At 36.9% G+C, this 17,230-nt stretch overlaps 1 protein-coding gene across 2 annotated transcripts in view; it reads right to left on the bottom strand.

Moving 5' to 3' along the window:
• Positions 1–17,230, bottom strand: part of PALS1 (protein associated with LIN7 1, MAGUK p55 family member) — an 85,810-nt gene that overhangs the window by 56,666 nt on the left and 11,914 nt on the right. For both annotated transcript variants that reach the window (XM_069487759.1, XM_069487766.1), the window contains exon 2: positions 3,184–3,264. The gene's annotated coding sequence lies outside the window, so the exon portion shown is untranslated. The remainder of the gene's footprint in view (positions 1–3,183; positions 3,265–17,230) is intronic.

Here is a 17,230-nt window from a genome sequence, read left to right as displayed (position 1 = left end):
AGAAGATTGACTGAAGGGTGGCAATGTGACCAAACTGAAAGTACCTATAAGAAATAGGGTCCTGAACTAAGACAGTAGGAATGAAGAAAAGTTATATTTAAGAAATCTGTAGGATATAGAATGGGTAGAACTTAGTGTCAATTTCATATAGCAAGGCAAAAAGAGAAGAAGAGTGAAGTTCTGACTGGGGAGGATGGGGGTGGGGGGAGGGGATGGGTACATACGTACATGATGACTGAGATGTGCACTGTCTAGGGAATGGACACGCTTGAAGCTCAGACTCGGGGGGTTGGGGGGCATGGGCAATATATATAACCTGAACTTTTGTACCCCCATAATGAGCTGAAATAAATTAAAAAAATAAAAAAAACCAAAACAAAACAAAACAAAAAAAAAGGTAGAGGAGGAGAAGGAAATAGTAGTAGTAGTAACAATGGTGACAACCAAAGGTAACATTTATTGAGCACTTCTTTATGTGCCAGACAATATTACAAGCACTTCACACAGTATTCATTCATTTAATACACATTATAACTCTAGAAGTAGGTCCAAATACGCCCATTTTGTTGATGAGAAACAGAGACTGAAGTAGGCCTTGAAGACAAGATGGAGGAATAAGAAAGTGGCCATATGAACCAAAGGCAGGAAAATAAAAGGTATAGGAGAAAGTACAAATAAGGCTAGTTGAACTAAAATACTCAGGAGACTAGTGGAAGGTATGACCAGAAAGTTTGAATGGGTCCAGCTTATGAAAGGTCTTAAATATAAATCCTTAATTCTGGAGGCAGTAAGAGAGCCATCAAAGATTTAGAAGAGAGGAGTGATTTGTACATAAATTTTATTGATTTACCCCAGGCTGGGTACTAGGGTTATAGAGACAAGAACCCTGCCCATTACTCTATCTTACCAAAATTTCCTATAGGAATCTAGAAATTAATGTGTCCAAAATTAAACTCATATTTCCTTTTAATCCCCTATTCTCTTTAATCCTCTTCCTCTGTTTCCAATTCTAATTAACGCCACTATATCCGTCCAGTTACCTAGGACAGCATATTTAAGTAGCCTCCAGAATTGGACTGCCTGGGATCTGATCTTTGCCTACTCTCCTCTTAAGTCTTAGCTCAAATACATCCTCCTCTGGAATCCTACCATGCCTGTCACATTCTTGATCAAGCTGGACTATAGCTATTTTATATCTCTGCCTTTCTGCCCCATCAGACTAGAAATACCTTGAAGTCAGGAATCAGGCTTATCTATGACATTGCCCAGTGCAAGGTCAACAGAAGGCTTCAGAATATGAACCCAGTTAGTGTGACTCCAGAACCATCACTCTTAATCACTGTCCTTGGGTTACTAGGTAGATGACAATGTCATTAATTTCAAAGGAGAACACAGGAGAATTAGATAGAAGCGCAGGAAATTAAAGGGAAATATGGGTTTAGTTTTGGAAACATTAATTTCAAGGTGACTGTAGATCACACAGGTAAATGATCTAATGGGCAGAGATCTGTCCTATACATCTCTATAGCCATAATACCTAATAAGGGATATGCTGAATTAAGTATACGAGCAAACCACTCCTCTGTTCAGAACCTCTGATGGCTTTTACACTGCCTAAAGTCCAAAATCACAAGATGAATCCAAGCTTTCTAACTGTATCTTTTACTACTCTCCTAAATGAGCCTTCTAATTTAGCCTTCTAATTTGTGTCTGTCCCATCTTTTTTCTTCCTGCCCAAATGCCTTATTAACTACTTGTCCATTCATTTTCTACCTTCAAGATCTACCTTGTTAAATAATTACCTCACCATATAACACCATATAGACTCTATAATGTTCACAATTTATGAGGGCTATGAAAGATCCAGAAAGTTCTTCCAGAATCAAAGAAACATTATGCTGTGTCCTATAGTTTTAGCATTAAGACCGTTATAATTTTTTTAAGCACATTAATCCATGAATACTCTAGGTCATCTATGTAGTCAATACATATTAATAAACAGTGAGAGTCCCAGTCCAAAGGAATTGCCCTGTCCCCCATTAGAGAAAAAAAAAAAATCCTTTGTTTGACAATTCAGAAGCTGGTAAATGACTGAACTAGAGAATGATCTCATCATGTGTATATAATGGACCATCTTATGAAGACAATACAGTTACAAGTTACTAGCCCTAAGTTCCCTCTTTTCAATTCTCTAATTATAAGTTAAAAAAGAGAAAAGAAGGAAAGTTTCAAAGGACCACATTTCAAATCCTCATCAGAATCCCTGCTCCTATCCCCACTAGAAAACAAAAATAATAAAAATAAAAATCTGGCCAGGCGCAGTGGCTCACACCTATATAATCCCAGCACTGTGAGAGGCTGAGGTAGGAAGCTTGTTGAAGGCCAGGAGTTTGAGACCAGTGTGGGCAACATGGCAAGACCCTGTTTCTACAAAAAAATAAAAAAGTTAGCCAGCATGGTGGCCTGTTTGTATAGTCCCAGCTACTCAGGAGGCTGAGGCAGGAGGATCCCTTGAGCCCAGGAGCTCGAGGCTGCAGTGAGCTACACTAGAGCCACTACACTCCAGCCTGGGTGACAGAGCGACATACTATCTCTAAAAAAATTAAAAAATAAAAATAAAATCTTTACATAGTCCACAAAACAAGAAAAAGGAATTTCCAAGTTGGCAAGCCAAAGCTGTTTCAACGCTAATGTCAAACTAGTAGGGGAGAAGGGACTTTGCTTGCATAAATTGGCTATGGGAGAAGCAAGTAAAAGGAAACTAAGCTTCAGTAAGTGCAAATGATTGAGACTGAGGGGACTGAAATGGCCTAGGGTACATGTCCACTGAAAACAGTGCCAAGAAATAAAACCATCTGTTTAAGAGCTGGGAAATAAGACAGGTTAGCAGGAAGACAATTTCCTATATTATCAGTATCCTAATTTTTAGGTACAGGGAAATGGAAGAGGTATACTTCATATGCATAAATATGTTAATTCTAGTGTCCAGAACTCTAGAAATTTTTCAATTCATCCTTTCTCCCCTTCTCCAGCAAGTAATGTCCTTTGACCAGCAGCTGGGAAGTCTCATTTTAAGTGATTAGCATTCCTCTGACATTCTAAGAGGTTGGACTATTTGTTTCCATAGAAACAGCTTTGTCAGCTAACACAGGATCCAGGCCAAGAAAAGTGAAAAGAACTTACATTATGCAAACTGGAAAAACCTTGTCTACTGTCCTCTTATTTTCTCTGGTTTTTCACAAAACTCAGGCTAACTTTCTTACTCTGTAAAACAGAAAAATAAGACGATTAATCAAGTGTAAATGTCAACAGTGTTTTCAAAGGGGAGAAGAGGGAAGAGAAAGCTTCATTTAATATGATATCCAATTCTGTCAACAGATAACCAGGAGTTCTTAGTACGAAGTCATAAAAATGCACCATCACCACTGCCACCCCCTAGTCTCTAATGCACATCAATTAAAATGAATGTTGCTGTATATTAGTGTTATAAGGAATGTCAAATGGTGCAGTCATATTAGAATCAGGCAATTCCTCAACAAGCTAACATAGAGTTACCATATGTTCCAGCAATTTCACTCCCAGATATACACCAAGAGAAAGGAAAACATACATCTACACATACACACAAAATAAAAAATTGTACAATAAATATTCACAGAAGCCTTATTCATAATAGCCAAAAGTGGAAAAAATCCAAATGTCCATCACCTGACTAATAGATAAAAAGTTATATAACTATACATGAAACATTACTAGGTAATAAAAAGAAATGAAGTACTGATACATGCTACAACACAGATAAACCTTGAAAACAGAAGTTAAAGAAGCCAGTCACAAAGGACCATAGTTTGTATGATTCCACTTATAAAATGTCCATAAATCTATAGAGATGGAAAGTAGATTACCGATTGTCTGGGATTAGGAGTGGGTGGGTGGGAGAATTATGGCCAACGTATGCAATTTCTTTGGGAGGATGATGTAAATTGATTATGGTGATAGTTGCACAACTCTGAATATACTAAAAGCCATTGAATTTGCACACTTGAAATGGATGAATTCTATGGTATGTGAATTATATATCAAGAAAGCTGTTTAAAAAACAATGAAATACTACTACAAACAATAAATGGCTAAAATTAAAAAGACTGATAATACTAGGCATTGGAGAGAACATGGAGAAAGTGAAACCCTCATACAATACTGGTAAGGTAAAATAGTAGAGTTTGTTTGGCAGTTTCTTAAAAAGTTAAACATAAATTTACTATGATGCCCAGCAATTTCACACAAGAGAAATAAAAGCATATTTTTATTTGTAAAAATCACTAAGATATATCTAGAATATGCATAGGAGCATTAATAGATAAAAATTGGACACTATCTTTCAGCTGGTGAATAAATAAAATATGGAATACTATTCAGCAAAAAAGGATGAACTACTGAAACATGCAACAACATGAATAGTCTCAAAAACACAATGCCAGACATAAGAGTATACTTCCATTTATATAAAATTTCTAGAAAAGTGAAAACTAATGCTATTGCAGAAAGCAGTTTGGTGGTTTCTTCGGGATGGGAACAGAGACTGACTGCAAAAGGGCATGAGAGAATTTTTTCATGTGATAGAAGAATTCTAAAATTAGATTTTAGTGATGTCTGCACAATGATATAAATTTACTAAAATAAACTGTGCCCATAAAATCTGAATTTTATGAAATGTAAAATTATACATAAAGCTGTTTTAAAAATTATTAAATTGAACACTTCAAATCAGTGAACTTTAATGAAAGTTATACTTATTCAGCTGATTTTAAAAGAAAACAAAACCTCAAATTTTACACTTAAAATGACATCTTGCTGCATGTAAATTATACCTCAAAGAAACCGATTTTTTAAAAAGATAATTGCATATTCCAAAACAAGTCATACACTGACATCACATAAAAGACCCTGTAACTCAATATATGTTTAACTCAATGTATAAATTCCAGTTTCCAATAATGAATGGCCCATACATCTTCACAGAAGGAACTTAGCTATGTCCAAAACTAAGTAAATACAAGTCAAAACTGAAATGTATTTGGGCTACTTGTGCAAGGAATTCGCTTGGAAATTACCACTCAGTAAAAAATGCACAATTTATTTATTTATTTTTGAGACAGAGTCTTGCTCTGTTGCCCTGGCTAGAGTGCTGTGGTGTCAGCCTAGCTCACAGCAACCTCAAACTCCCAGGCTCAAGCAATCCTTCTGCCTCAGCCTCCCGAGTAGCTAGGATTACAGGGCATGTGCCACCATGCCCGGCTAATTTTTTCTATATATATTTTTAGTAGTCCAGATAATTTCTTTCTATTTTTAGTAGAGACAGGGTCTCACTTTTGCTCAGGCTGGTCTTGAACTCCTGACCTTGAGAGATCCTGCCACCTCGGCCTCCCAGAGTGCTAGGATTACAGGTGTGAGCCCCTGCGCCTGGCCAAAAGTGCACAATTTAAACAAAAATAAATAGACTCCCCAAGATTTAATCTAAAAACTAATTCTTGTATCACAGAACTAAATAACATTTCTAATAAATATTTTAAAATTCTAAAAATCTGTATATTTGAATACCAAAAAAATGTTTTTAAAGCTATTTAAGCAGATTCATACAACTGACAAATCAAGCCCTTTAAATTAAAGGACCAGTGTAAATGTCCTGGGTTTACTTTTTAATGGAGTACCCCGACAAGTCCTATAATAAAGGGCATTTCTAAAATTCCGAGCAACTCATGGTTTAGATTTCAGATAGAAGTACCTTCATTTATCATCCAGATAATTGCATTCCAAAGAAGGCACTGCTGTTCTCGTAGCTTTAAAACTAACTGTATTTAGAATGCACTATGCCAGATAAATTGTAAAAAATGGAAGGAAAATCTCCTTAATTAAAAAAATCTTCAAAGTAAAAATTCAATAAGTAAAGATTTCAAAGAGGAGTACAGGTAACATATAACTAAGTCACATAAATCATCTGCCCTCACGGACAGAAAAAGAATGGTATTTATTCCTGACACTCAATTCAGTTGGATATTAAAAAGGCAGTATCATTAGCTAAGAAGATACATCTTTTTCAGATGTAAATTTGCAGAAATTTAGCAGCATTTGCATTTCTGGCAAAAATGACATATAAAACACATCTGCAACTGAAAGATTTAGTTTACAAGTTCCTATATTCATCCCATGATTCCAGGCCATACAACTGCCGTGAGATAAAAACTAAAATAAGGTAACATGGGCAAAATAGCTGGAAAAATACTGCTGCATTTACAATTTGCTAACCATTTATATCATAAAATATTCATTCACAAAATTTTATTGCAAGCTGGATATCCACATGTAGAAGAATAAAACAAAACCCTTATCTCACACGATCTACAGTATAAAAATCAACCCAAAATAGATTAAAGACAAACACGGGATCAGAAACTGTAAAACAACTAGAAGAAAACATGGGGGGAGAAACTACACAACATTGGTCTGGGCAATGATTTTTTGGATTTGACCCCAAAAGTGCAGGCAACAAAAGCAAAAATAGACAAATGGGATTACATCATACTAAAAAGCTTCTGCACAGCAAAGGGAAGAATAGTGTCCTCAGACAACCTACAGACTGGGAGAAAATATTTGCAAGCCATACATCCGATAAGGGGTTAATATCAAAAATACAGTCGTTCTTCCAGCATCCATGGGGCAACTGGGTCCAGGACTTCTGCACATATCAAAATCTGCTCAAATTCCTTATATAAAATGTAGTATTTGCATATAACCTACACATATCCTTCCATATACTTTAAATCATCTCTGGATTACTTATAATACCTAATACAAAGTAGCGCCTGTGTAAACAGTTATGATGCACTGGTTTTTAAATTTGTATTATTTTTTTGTTGTTGTATTGTTAATTTTTGATCCATGATTGGTTGAATTCAGACTCCAAACCCATGGATACAAAAAGCTGGCTGTGTGGAAGGAACTCAAACAACTCAATAGCAAGAAAACAAAGACCCAATTTAAAAGTGGGCAAGGGACCTGAATAAACATTTCTCAAAAGATATACAAATGGCCAACAGATTTATGAAAAAATGCTCAATGTCATTAATCATTAGGGAAATGTAAATTAAAACCACAATGAGATAGCATCTCACACCTGTCAGAATGGCTATTGTCAAAAAGACAAAAGAAGAATGTTGGCAAGGATGTGGAGAAACCCTGTACACTGTTGATAGGAATGTAAATTAGTATAGCCATATGGAAAACTGTATGGAGATTCTTCAAAAAACTAAAAACAGAATTACCACATGATCCAGCAATCTCATTTCTGGGTATTTACCCAAAAGATTTGAAATCAGGTGGTTGAAGAGATGTCTGCACTCCCATGTAGACTGCAGCACAATTCACAATAGCTAAGTTACAAAATTAATCTAAGTGTTCATCAACAGATAGGTGGATAAAGAAAATATGGTATATATACACAATGGAATACTATTTAGCCTTTAAAAAGAGAAAATCCATCATTTGCAACAACATGGATGGAACTGGAGAACGTTATGCTAAAGAAAATAAGCCAAGCACAGAAAGACAAATACTGCATGTTCTCATTTATATAAGCAATCTAAAACAATCAAATTTGTGGAACAGAGAGTAGAATGGTGGTTACAGAGACTGGAGACTAGAGTCGGGGGAAATGAAGAAATGTTGATCAAAGAATACAAAATCTCAGGAGAAAAATGATTATTTTTGAGATCTATTACATCGCATGGTGAATACAGTTAATAAAAGAGTATTATACATTTCAAAATTGCTAAGACAATAATTTTCAAAAAGTCTCACCACAAAAAATGTTTAAGTATGTGAGGTGATGGGTATGTTAACCAGATTGATTTAATTACTCCACTTTGTATTCAGAAATCATAACATCACTTTGTATACCATAAATATACATAATTATAAACTGTCAATATCTAATTTTAAAAATATAGAATATTAACAGCTATAAAAAAATTCTTTTTTTCTTTAAGAGAACGGGTTTTGCTCTGTCACCCACACTGCAGTGTAGTGGTACAATCATAGCTCACTGTAGCCTTGAACTCCTCAGCTCAAGGGATCCTCCTGCCTCAGTCTCCTGAGTAGCTGACCTGAAGCGATCCCAAAGTGTTGAGATTATAGGCATGAGGCACCGCACCTGGCCAAAAAGATTTCTTTCCAAATATCATCTTGGTTCCTCTGAAACATCTTTGGATGTCAGTGGTTCTCAACGGGGTGATTTTGCCTTCCATCGCTCCTTACCTCCAGGGAAATTTGACAATGTCTAGATACAATTTTGACTGTTATGACATGGTGGGGAGGGCATCTACTAAGAGGTCAGAGATGCCACTAAACATGCACAGGTCAACACCCCCACAACAAAGTATTATTCAGTCCAAAATGTCCATAATGCCAAAGTTGAGAAACCCTGAATTAGACAAAGCAAACACTGAAATATTATTAATATTGTTTAATGTAACTCAAAATCGAGGCATTCAGTCATTTAATACATTTCTCATATGTACAAGACAAAATTTTGAATAGCCAATCTTCCTTGTTAATCACCTAAAAGGGGTATTTTAGCTTATTGTCTCTACTCTTTTTTAAGTACTGTTAGTTTTCTAATAAGTAATAAACACTGAGGCTGAAATTCTTAGATATCATTTAATCCAGTGTTTTCCAAAACATTCAGGAAGGGACTTCAAGGGTCATCTTGACAGTGAACAGGAAGATAAAAGCAGAGGCTCACTTTTACTTTTTTATCCTTTATCTTTTTAAAGTTCAAGAAAAAAAATTTTGCTAACTTAAACGTTTAAAAAAACCCAAAACTCTCATGCAATGCATTCCTGATAAAGAAAGGTCCGGAAAATTTAAGTCATGTGCCAAGATTATACAAATACTTAGCGGCAGAGATCAAAAAACCAAGAAATTCAATAAGGTTATGATTACCAACAGAATAGTAACAAAGCAAATGAATAAAAACTACTGCCTAATAAATTTCTTTGTATATTCAGGCCTGTATATTGAGGCCTGAGTAACAAAGTAAACACGTTTAGTAATATATCCCAATACATGATACATTTCCCCACCATCAGTAGTTTATAATCTGGCTGGAAAGACAAAACATGCATATAAAATGATAAATAGTTACATTAAGTGTGGCCTAAACAAGGAAAGACTAAAAAAAGTTATAGCCAAAACATATTTAATGATCACAGTTAATATTATTTACTGATTCTCTCTGTGTACTCAACATTGTGCTATGTACTTTAAATATAGTTAACCCTCAAACAGTTCTACAAATTTAAGTACTATTGTTATCCCCAATGACAAGTGAGGAGAGGTTTAAAAAAGCAAAGTGGGCCAGCACTTTGGGATGCCGAAGCAGGAGGATCACTTGAGGCTAAAAGTTTGAGACCAGCCTGGGCAACATTGTAACCCCCATCTTTACAAAAAATAAAAAAATTAGCCAGGCATGGTGGTACTCACCTACAGTCCTAGCTACTTAGGAGGCTGAGCCAGAAGGGTTGCCTGAGCCCTGAAGTTCGAGGTTACGGTGAGCTACAATTGTGCCACTGAGCTCCAGCCTGGGTGACAGAGTGTGACTCTGTCTCTAAAACAGAGAGAGAGAGAGAGAGAGAGAGAGAGAAAGAGAAAACAAAGTCTTTGGCCCAAAGGGCACTTCCAAATAAACATTCAACAATTATTGCCAGGCTCTGTAGCCTGCAGTCCCAGCTACTCTGGAGGCTGAAGTGGGAGGATCGCTTGAGTCCAGGAGTTCGAGGCTGTAGTGCACTTATGATTGTACCTGTGAATGCCACCACGCTCCAGCCTGGGAAATATAGTGAGACTCAGTCTCTAAAAAGAATAATAAAACAAAATAAAAGGATTTAACTAACCGTATTTTACAGCACAAAAGCAGGATAATTATTTAAATGGTTTGAGTAAGCAGTGATGGAGGTAGCAGCAATAGAAGTAAAAGCGTCAGCACTACTTGCCAGGTACAGTGCCAAGAACTTCCCATATATTATTTCATTTAATCCTTTCAACTCCTCAAAGCTATCCTCAATTGACAGATGAGAAAAACAAGTAGGGCCAGGAATAGTGGCACCTGCCTGTAATCCCAGGTGGAGTCTCGGGACTCTCTTAAGCCCAAGAGTTAGAGATCAGCCTGGGAAATATAGTGAGACCCCAGCAAAAAAAAAAAAAAAAAATTAGGATAAGGTTAAGTTGCTTCTCAAGGTCAGAATTCTAATGGCAGAGCCAAGACTCATACCAAGTCTGTATGACTTCAGAATAGAAGCTCTTAACTCTTGCCATTATTTTTATTTAGTCTTACCCAATATCAAGTGGAAAGAAAGACAAAAATTTTGATTGGTTATTAAGATTCTTAGTTTAGTGTTTTGAAAGGTTCCTTCATAAGATTTTCCTTCACTTGTCCATAGAGATTCTCTTTTAAACGATGAAATTCTATGAGAAATGCATTTGCAGATCCAAATATATAATAGCCTCTTCTCGCTTTTTGTTACCTAAAATTTAGCTTTAACCTTAAATATTCCCAGGGAACAGTGGGGATGCATACTGGATCAACCCTCACCATGATCCTTTATAAATCTGGATAATACAATGTTATAGTAGTACCTCACAATATTAAAGTGGGGGGGACAAGAGATCATCATGATTCTTTTTTTTTAAATCAGATAATTAGGCTCCCTATATACTATATGTAACATTTCCTAGAGTAAAAAGTGTTCTGTTTTTAATCAGTAAGAAATTCTCAACTTGCTCATATCAATCATAAAATTAAAGGTCTTTGGAAATATTCAAGACCACACAGTCATGGCAGGAATTGGTTAGAAGCCAAAGAGTATCAAGGATATCAAATGGTTGGTTACTTGAACTGTTCATTATCACCTTCAACTCCTTAGTAATAAAAGATTAAATGTATCCAAAAAGCTAGCAAAGTTTTTGAAAAAGGCACTAGGACAAAAGGTAATTTATAACATTTCAAACTAGCTAGAAATGGACCTTTAAACATGTGGCTTAAAATTACCTGCAATATGGCTTTTCTGTATATGGCTACTAAACAAGAATATATAAGGCCTCATTGGAGAATAAGAACAGTCCAGATAAGGAACAGAGCCACTGTAAGAGATAGAAGATAAAGCCCAAGTTGACTCTGAATGATAAGCTAAATTGTTCGAATTTTCTCCTGCATGCAATGAGGCTATGGGTTTCTGAGTTAGAAAAGAACAACAACAAAATGGCTTTTTAGAAAGCTAAATCTACTGTAACCAGAGTTGACTAGGGGAAAGTGTGACTGGCCAATAAAGAGAATGTTTTAATACTTTACACATGGCAGGATAAAGCAAGCAGCAGAAGGAATGAAAAGGGATAATTTTAAACAATGGTTATTACAAAGGATGATTTGACAGGATTTGGAGAGTAGGAGCCAAATATAATTCTAAAATACTGAGTATGCTAATTGAACCTAGCAGAATTATGGAATCTTAAAATAGAAAAATTCAGAGGGGGGATAGGCATAAGAATTGGGAAGACGATGACAAATTCCATTTTAAAATTACTGAACTTAAAGTGGGAGTTTTAGCAGGCTGTTAATTGCTAGACAGGACACCAAAGAGAAAGGCTAGAAAGGCAACCAGAGAGAAAGGCTGGAAAGGCAAATTTATAAGTAATTTACATACTCATATCTTGAATTTGTAAAGCATTTTGCTTTTTATAGCCAATTTCAAGCACATCAAACTCATTTGATCTCCTCAATTGTCCTAAAAGGTAGGCAGGTCAGATATCCCCATTCTCTAGTAAGCAGGCACTGAAAGTTAAATCACATAGCTATTGACAGAAGTAACAGGATAGGAACCAAAATCCAGATGGGTGAACCCTTATGTGGATCCACTACAGTAGTTACATCTGTGTAAAATACCGTGCTGAAACTCAGTTAACCAAGCAGCAGAGGCAGTCAAGTGGAGAAATGGTAGAAATGTGTGTGAATTTTCCTGCTACATATGAAAAGTGAAACTAGGCTACTAATATTCCAGTTTCCTAGTGACATTATAAAAAATGTTATTCTCTATTCTGTATTGCTCCAATTTCAGTATGTGCTGTCAAAGTGAACCACACGTAATAACTTGGCAAACTGTTTTTAATAAGATATTAATTTATAGCTTAAAAAATGAATACCCTAAAATACAATAGACTAATTCCTGTTAGATAAATTATCTATCCCACTGGGTCAAATTTAAGTATTTTGAAAATCCTAAGTGTAATATCCCTAATTATATTTATAACCAATTATACCAACTCCTATCAATTCTACCACCATAATATCTCACATATACCCCCAGCTTTTCCCTTCTCATGCCACTACCTAAAATCATATACACATTACTTCTTGTTTTTCTATGAGCTTCTTAACTAGTCTCCCCAATCTCAGTCTTTCTAGTTGTCCATCATTTTATACAGTACAGCCAGATTAACTTTCCTAAAGTACCCCTATTACCATGACAGTGTCCCTTTTCAAGTTTTTGTTTTTTCAAGTTTTGTCTTTTCCCTTTTATAAACTACTATTTACTGAGGATTAACTATGTACCAGTCATTCACTGGGCTAAGCACCTGGCATGAATTATCTCATTTAATCCTTACAACGGTCTCCCTGTTCAATTTTGTGCCTTAGCTTAGCAAAGTAAGTATAACTCACCCAATGTCAAAAGCTAAATGGCACAGCTGGGCCTGCAGTCTGATTCCAGGCCACTTTAACAACTATTCAGTAGAACACACTTCAAATTCCTTAGCCTGACATTCACTTGGCTCCTTGTGACTTAGTCCTAGAATATGTTTCCCACTTTATTTGTCCCTCCCGTACCTCCTGAACCAAACTACTTGCTATTCCCATACAAGCCCTGCAATTTCCCACCTCTACAACTTGGACGTATTGTTTCTTACATCCAGAAAAAATTCTCCATTCAAAATTTTTGTTAAAATTTTCCTCTTCTATCAAGTGTCTTATGAAATCTTTCTTAATCCTGCCTGTCCTCCCCCACAACCTACTCTCCTAGGGTACTTAATCTATTGCCTCTGCTGTAGCATTTATTTTCTACCTTGAAATCAGAATGTTTATTAGTCTTACCAACCCAAGTAAACTGCAAGCCTTCTAGGGCAGAATTTGTCTAATTCATATTTGATGAGCTCATGCCATGTGCAACATATTATACTACATACAAGTATTTTTTTTTGAATGAAAATCTTTTTGACCAAAGAACTACTTCTTTGAGGAGGGGAGGTGGAACTTCTTACTATGAATGTTCTCATTCATAATTTTCCAAATATAAATTAATATGGATGGCTGGGGGATGGGGAGCTGGCCCTTAAACTTAAAATTCATTCTAAGAACAGAATATCATTTATTAGAGAGATGCATAAAGGCTGAATTCTGGCCATTCTTTTTCCATCAAACTAATGCCTTCCTATAAAGCTTTGGTCCCCAAACGCCTGGACCGTGCATGGTCTATGGCTTGTTAGGAACCGGCAGTGCATCACTGCCTGATCTCTGCCTCCTTCCTCTCCCCCTTACTTGGAAAGGTTGTCTTCCATGAAACCGGGCACACAGGAGTTGCAGCTGCAGCTGCTAGCAAAGCTTCATCTGTACTTACAGCCACTCACTCCCCATTGCTCACATCACCACCTGAGTTCTGCCCTCCCACCCCCATCCATGGAAAAATTGTCTTCCATGAAACCGGTCCCTGGTGCCAAAAAGGTTGGGGACTGCTACTGAGGCACAGTAATTAATTAAGCGTTTCTGCTTAAGCGTTTCTGCTTAAATATCTCTCCTGAGGACAATGGTCCCAAGACTAGAAGAACTACAAATTCCAGTATAATGAAGAAATAAAATAGGAGGTTAACGTAGATGAGCCTTAAGATCTAAAAAATACAGATATTCCTAAATTGATGTGAATTAGAAGAGCATTTGATGAATTATATTAAGGACTTACAAGAGTAATTGTATTTATTTTTAGAGGTAGTCCATTGTTTTTTACTTTCATTCACTTTGGGCTAAAGTAAAAATAAAAGTAATACAGCAAACAGAGAAAGAGTATACACATATAGAAATAGGGTACATGAATATATTATATATACATACAGAGAACATCTAGGGTACTATTTATGACAATGTTAAAGGTTAAAATCACCCAAACTCATTTCCTTAAAAAAGGAAAAGAATCATTAAAGCAAATAATGTAAAACAAAATAATTTAATAAGAACTATTACTTTGTTGGCCGGGCGCGGTGGCTCACGCCTGTAATCCTAGCACTCTGGGAGGCCGAGGTGGGCGGATCGTTTGAGCTCAGGAGTTCGAGACCAGCCTGAGCAAGAGCGAGACCCCATCTCTACTAAAAATAGAAAGAAATTATATAGACAGCTAAAAATATATATAGAAAAAATTAGCCGGGCATGGTGGCGCATGCCTGTAGTCCCAGCTACTCGGGAGGCTGAGACAGGAGGATCCCTTGAGCTCAGGAGTTTGAGGTTGCTGTGAGCTAGGCTGACGCCACGGCACTCACTCTAGCCTGGGCAACAGAGTGAGACTCTGTCTCAAAAAAAAAAAAAAAAAAAAAAAAAGAACTATTACTTTGTTATTAAAGAGTTAACAATATCAAACAGCAGTCTGAAACAAACCATGCAAATTTAAGTTTCCATACCTATCCTCATCAACACCTTTTCTATACTGCTATGTTTAGTTCAAACCCCAAACCTATTGATGGCTCTAATAATCAACTCTAAAAGCACTTATTTTCTGTACAGCTTATTTTGTTATTAATCTGTCCTACCTGGTACTGTCATCTATTATTAAATTGTTATGTACCAGTACCTTATCTTGCCAAAAAGACTGCAAATATTCTGTAGCAACTCCAATCTACTAGTAGTGGCTTAGAGCCCTGCACAGTGCTATGTATGCTCATACTAGGAACTCAATATCTGGTGCATTAAATTTGAATGAATATATAATAGCAGACATAGGGGGCAGGAGAAAAACCATACCTACCTATTGCAAAACATTTAATAATAACACAAGAGAAGAGAAATTTCTCCCAAATTCTTTAATGACAATCATAATGAAATAGGTAAGTGATACAATCAGGTTTCTAATTCTGATTGCATTGATTCTTTTTTTTTTTTTTTTTTTTTGTTGAGACAGAGTCTCACTTTGTTGCCCAGGCTAGAGTGAGTGCCGTGGCGTCAGCTTAGCTCACAGCAACCTCAGACTCCTCGGCTTAAGCGATCCTACTGCCTCAGCCTCCCGAGTAGCTGGGACTACAGGCATGCGCCACTATGCCCGGCTAATTTTTTCTATATAGATTTCTAGTTGTCCATATAATGTCTTTCTATTTTTAGTAGAGACGGGGTCTCGCTCAGGCTGGTCTCGAACTCCTGACCTTGAGCAATCCACCCGCCTCGGCCTCCCAGAGTGCTAGGATTACAGGCGTGAGCCACCGCGCCCGGCCTGCATTGATTCTTTCATCGTGTTTATAATTCACAATGACAAACTCTTACAGAATCCTAGTTACCAAATGCACACACATGGCTATTGCTTTGCTCTCAGTGTATTACACAGAGATCTTCATTCTCTTTAATCAATTGCTTTCCCGGAATCACACTGTGTCTGAAGTTTCTGGCCTCTAAAAACGCATTATAAGAGATTCCAACTTCTCACTCCAGTGATTTACAGCTTACTTGAGGAAAAAAATATGTTCCAAAGGTCAGCAAATTAGTAGATGATTACTTCTACCTAGATGGCTTATTAGTATGCAAATCAAAAACACTGGCCAGAAAGGGAGGGAGAGGGTGAGAAGGGGGTGGGAGGGGGTGCCCACAGAGGGAGAAAGAGAAAATAGTTTGCTTTGTCATTGAAGAAATACCAAATAAACACTTCAGAGTTATCAGAACAGGGATGTTAACAAAAATTAAAACTAATAAAGGGCCGGCACTCGGTGGCTCGCGCCTGTAATCCTAGCACTCTAAGAGGCCGAGGTGGGCGGATCGTTTGAGCTCAGGAGACCAGCCTGAGCAAGAGGGAGACCCCACTCTACTAAAAATAGAAAGAAATTATATGGACAGCTAAAAAAAAATATATAGAGAGAAAAAAATTAGCCGGGCATGGCGGTGCATGCCTGTAGTCCCAGCTACTCGGGAGGCTGAGACAGGAGGATCCCTTGAGCTCAGGAGTTTGAGGTTGCTGTGAGCTAGGCTGACGCCACGGCACTCACTCTAGCCTGGGCAACAGAGTGAGATGCTGTCTCAAAAAAAAAAAAAAAACTAATAAAGATTCGTATCTGGTACTATCTATAAGTTAAACCGAAGCAGTAAAAATAGAGAATATTTCCAGGACCTGAAGGTTATATCACCAGAAAAGGAAAGGAGAAAAATATGACAAGAAAGGAATACTGATAAGAATACAAATGTCGTCAAGTTTAGAATCTAATGAACTTTTACTATTGTATTAGTTGTAGAATTGCTGACTTGAGGATATAAGTAATGTTCTGATTTTGACTAGCTAGTCTTGGAAGGAAAACATATGAGTATATTCTTATAAACAAGAAATAAGAATAAAAGGTCAATCTAAAAGATTACTATACTGCAAATCCTACGGTTAAAAACTACATTTCCATTCAACAACGTAGTACTCACTTGGCACAAAAAATTTGGATAGTTGTTGGCAAGAAAAAGGTTGCTAAGGCAGAGTCTTTACCCCTAAGAAACTTAAAATCTTGTATGGAGCCAGGCACAGTGGCTCATGCCTGTAATCCTAGCACTTTGTAGGCTGAGGTAGGAGGACCCTTGAGGCCAGGAATTCGAGACCAGCCTGAGCAAGAGCAAGACCCCTGTCTCCACAAAAAATAGAAAAATTAGCTGTGCATGGTGGTGCATACCTGTAGTCCAAGCTACTTGGGAGGCTGAGGTAGGAGGATCAATTGAGCCCAGGAGTTTGAGGTTGCTGTGAGCTAGGCTGATGCCACAGCACTCTAGCCCGGGCAACAGAGAGTGAGACTCTGTCTCATAAAAATAAAAAAATAAAAAAAAATAAAAATGTGTTGAAAGCATCCTAGCGAAAAACACCCCACAGTAAAGCTTGAGTGTCAAATAGAGAAACTGATAATGCTG

The sequence above is a fragment of the Eulemur rufifrons genome, chromosome 2, assembly GCF_041146395.1.
Source record: "Eulemur rufifrons isolate Redbay chromosome 2, OSU_ERuf_1, whole genome shotgun sequence".
Classification (NCBI taxonomy): Eukaryota; Metazoa; Chordata; class Mammalia; order Primates; family Lemuridae; genus Eulemur; species Eulemur rufifrons.
This window is presented reverse-complemented; position numbering and strand designations above follow the sequence as displayed.